The sequence below is a fragment of the Mirounga leonina genome, unplaced genomic scaffold (assembly GCF_011800145.1).
Source record: "Mirounga leonina isolate KUSES-001 unplaced genomic scaffold, KU_Mleo_1.0 Mir_172, whole genome shotgun sequence".
NCBI lineage: Eukaryota > Metazoa > Chordata > Mammalia > Carnivora > Phocidae > Mirounga > Mirounga leonina.
In genome coordinates, this window is record NW_023270442.1 from 2166015 (window position 1) to 2170717 (window position 4703).

The 4703-nt window shown below is 38.3% G+C and overlaps 1 non-coding gene across 1 annotated transcript; it reads right to left on the bottom strand.

Moving 5' to 3' along the window:
• Window positions 1–3464: 3464 nt before the first annotated feature.
• Window positions 3465–3595, bottom strand: LOC118018927. The gene has a single exon (XR_004681520.1). It is a non-coding gene; the product is annotated as a small nucleolar RNA SNORA63 (small nucleolar RNA).
• Window positions 3596–4703: the final 1108 nt, after the last annotated feature.

The following is a 4703-nucleotide window of genomic DNA, read 5'->3' on the forward strand; positions in this document are numbered from 1 at the left end:
TAGCCCTACTAAAAGAGTGTGAAGCAGAAGAGGGGTTGGGACTTAAGTGAATGTATCCAAATATATTGGTTTTTCTCTCTAATTTGAGTGTTTGGTATAAATAATATATTCCAAATGTAAAAGTAGCTTAAGACCAGCTGAAATTATCTCTAATTTACTTATTTTTTTTTTCAGAAACCATCCTAGAAAATCTCCCCAAACTTAAATGAAAATGAAACATCCTTACAAAATTAAATATCCATAGTGGATTGAATAGTGTACCTCAAAAATTCACATCCTCTAGGAATCTCAGTAGGTTACCTTATTTAGAAATGGGATCTTTCCAGATGTAATTATTAAGATGCAGTCATATAGAAGTAAGATAGATTCTAAATCAAATGACTGGTGTCCTTAAGAGAAGAGAACACATACACACAAGGAAGAGACTATGTGAAGACAAAGGCAGAGGTGGAATTATGTTCCTATAAACCAAAGAATGCCAAGGAATATCAGGAGCCATAAGAATCTGGAAAGAACAAAGGATTCTCTCCTAGAGCCTTTAGAGGAAGCCTATCCCTGCCAACATCTCAATTTTTAGACTTCTTGTCTCCATAATTGTGAGAGAATAAGTTTTTATTGTTTTAAGACAAAGAGTTTGTGGTAATTTACTACAGCAGCCCTAGGAAATTAATGTACATACTATAAATAAAATGAAGATATATAATAATTATAATCAACCTTCTATAACAATTATTCTACCAAAAGAATAATTTGTAAATAAATAGTTGAAAATATTGAGAAATACCCAATTTTTAACCAATGTGATCTAACAGCAGGACATAATAAATAAATTTATACTGCACACCTGGGTGGCTCGGTCTGTTAAGTGTCTTCCTTCAGCTTAGGTCATGATCTCAGGGTCCTGGGATCGAGCCCCGCTTTGGGCTCTGTGTTCAGTGGGGAGTCTGCTTGAGGATTCTCTCTTTCCCTCTCCCTCAGCCTCTCCCCCCAACTCATGCTCTCTCTCGCTCAAATCAATAAAATCCTAAATAAGTAAGTAAGTAAATAAATAATAAATAAATAAATAAATAATAAGTTTATACCTAAGCAGTTGCATAGTCCTCCTTCTAAAGAAAAAGCTATAAAAGAAGAGGATATGCAGTTGAAACTAGCAACACAGGGACCACAAAGCAAATTGTTATCAGGAAATTCTCTGTAGCTTCAAAGATAGAAGAAGAGGTACTGATTGGCCAATTTATACATGTATTTAACATATACTTGATAAGCTGTCAAAAACATTATGCCATACTAAAGAGTTATATTTTTATTGTAAATAAATTAAAACCTAATTGGACAGAAATGTATTGTGAATGTGATTAATGTAAGCTAGCAATCATCTCTGCATACATTAAAATCTTCAAACTCTAGAAACCAGAAACTGAGGAATGCAACAAGGAATGTAGTGACTATGTCATGATACACCTCATTAACTTAGTTATTCAGTGAGACAGTCAAGTATTTATCAAGCAGTTTCTTTATTAGACACTGAAAGAAGTTTTCTAATAATATTTCTCTGGTTTCCCTAATCACTTTCCCAGAAATTATCTCTATTGTTATATGTCACATTGTAACAAACACAAATACATCCAATTTTCTCTTTCCTCTGCCTTTATTTGATCCTCTTTGTCCATTCAGGAGACAGAAACTATAATTTAATTTGAACAAGAGAAGCTTAATATCAATAGTTGTTAATAATAAAAGCAAAAAAATAATACGTAAAGAGAATTTTAAAGTACAAAAGGAAGGAAGGACAAAGTTGGGTGAGTGTGTCCCCTATCCAAGACTGGGATAAAGATCTCCTTTTGAGGAATTGTAGTTATATCCCATTGGATGGCAGAAAATGTTCGTTGGGCTGCCCCAGCCAGAGAGGCTGAAAGCATCCCATTCCTTATGCAGGTGGGCAGAGAAAGGTATACAGAAGCAGTTGGGGTGTCAGGAGCATGGAATACACACACAGTGTGCTGTCATTAGGGTTACAGAAGCTACTCTGTTACCTTCGAAGTGTGGGCCGACTGACGCTGGCAAGCAAGGGTGGAGAGGGAGTTGGAACTTTGGGACCTGCTGGCTGCCGGGGGAGCAAAAGGGTCTGGGGAGTACAGTGTCTATTTCATGAAGGCAACAGAAAAGTGGTCACCAGGTCACGGTGGGGACTGCAAGCTTGCTAAGAAGCTACATGCTCTGGGCTTAAGCAGAATCCCTTGTACAGCTGCACAGCGACAAGGAGAAGAAACAAAAATGGCAACAAAATAGACCTAGGAATTGGGGCGCCTGGGTGGCTCAGTTGGTTAAGCGACTGCCTTCGGCTCAGGTCATGATCCTGGAGTCCCGGGATCGAGTCCCGCATCGGGCTCCCTGCTCGGCGGGGAGTCTGCTTCTCCCTCTGACCCTCCCCCCTCTCATGTGCTCTCTCTTTCTCTCATTCTCTCTCTCAGATGAATGAATAAAATCTTTAAAAAAAAAAAAAACAGACCTAGGAAGAAAAACACCTTACTACTGTAAGGTCTTTCCAGAGTTTGCTACTGACACAACTTAGTATTGTACTTGCTACAGAGCTCTTTTATTACAGAACCTGTAAAGAAAGATGTATTTGGAGATATCCAGAACATTCTTCGTTGGCTCTCTGATTCAAATATTTCTAAAACCACTATCTCAGATTCCCACTGGACTAAATTTTAGGTCTCATTTTCCATTTCCACGTCTCATTTTATATTGCCACTGCTATTTTGATGTATTTCTTATTTTGCAGTTATCTTCAGAGTCACTGTTTTGCACACCTCTAGGGGGTGTCATTTGTGTGGATGCCACATACCACTTTGGGTGGTTCAGTGAAGAGGCACAGCTTTTAAATAGCCATATACACTGTATTTCAGGTCACATAATTTAATTCCTTAAGAATAAAGCCCAAACTCCTTAATATTTTATGCTATACCCTCCGATCAGCCTTCCAGTGATATTTCAAGACTACTTTCACTCCCTATTTTATGCTACAGATACTCCAGATACACCTTGTACCATTTGGCCTTTGGGCTTTGATAGATTATGCCAAAACTAGATTGTTCTTATTTTGTGTTTCTACCTATAGAAAATCTACAATATAGTCTCATGACTTGGCACAAATGGCATCTCCTTCACTGATCTTCTGAGATAGAAACATTTATTCCTGAGGAGAACTACAGCAACATATTCACTGTAGCTTCTTTTTTTTTTTTTTAAGATTTTATTTATTTATTTGACAGAGAGAGACACAGCGAGAGAGGGAACACAAGCAGGGGGAGTGGGAGAGGGAGAAGCACGTTTCCCGCGGAGCAGGGAGCCCGATACGGGGCTCGATCCCAGGACCCTGTGATCGTGACCTGAGCCGAAGGCAGACGCTTAATGACTGAGCCACCCAGGCGCCCCTCAAGTCAGTGTTTTACTTGGTAAACATGTCTGAGACCATGCATCCCTGGCTGCTAAGCACCATGGCAGACAGGGATAGAAAGGTAACAGCTTTATTTTGAGCAGGGGGCAAAGACAAGGCAGCACTTTACAGCTACATTGTAACTAGATCCTGCATCTGTAGCTTCTTTTTAATACATTCTTGAGTTACTACATGGTATCAAAAGTAAAACCTATCTCTTCACATTTATTCTTCAAGATCAGGAACTGTGTACCTCAGCTACGTAATATTTTGGACAAAGAAGGTGTCAGTTTATTTATTTTAATATGATAATGAATGACTTCTAATAAACCTGTAAACTTTTAAAATACCGCTCAACTTTTCCTTTATTTTTAATGAAACAGGAGTGAGAAAATATATTAAGCATTTAAGCAAAACTGTTCAAATTTTACATATAGATAGATAGATAATAAACCTAGGACACATAATGTATATATTTATTGACATAATCCACCCTGATAGTCTTTGGTTTGGCAGAGTGCATCTGCCTTCAAAAAAAAAAAAAAAAAAAAAGGCTACCTTCACTAGAAAGATAATTTCTGAGAAGACACATCATTTCAAAGTGTAGGCTCAGGATCAGCCTATAGGCATTTCAGTTCTGGCTGTGTTCTGTCTCTGTAGCCTTGGGAAGTTAGTAAATCATACTGGGCCTGTTTTTCTGTTTTTTTGTTTTCTTTTGTTTTGTTTTGTTTTTCATCCACCAAAAACAGATGACAATATTTCATCAGTCTGAAGATGTATATACAAACATCGTTACAAACGCTCATGTGCAATTATTTTATTTATAACTGGGCTTTAATTAAATTCCTCATTCTGCTGGCCGATAAATAAAATCTCACTTAAGTCATGATTTTGTCATTATTTCCTGAGCCATCCCCTAAATTCTAGATAAGAGAGTGATTGGAAAGATGGTACACTTTCATGGCAATTGTGTCTTCATGTGCTGAGGGATGGAGACACACCACATTATGTCCCAATCATGCCATCTGCTGAGTGAGCCTCTCTCGTTTCAGGCAGAGGCTTTCACTTCCAGTTAACCAGTGTCTTGCCATGTCATTCTCCTTAGGTTTCTGTCTCTCAGTGCTGGCCTTGTGGCTCTTAGCACAAGAGAAAGACTTCTGCATACCCCGAGCTCTCTTTGGCTTGTGGATTCAGACACCTAGGTTAATCCTGAGACTCTTAAGCCATGGTAGACTCAGGAAAACTCTGGGATTCTGACACTTTC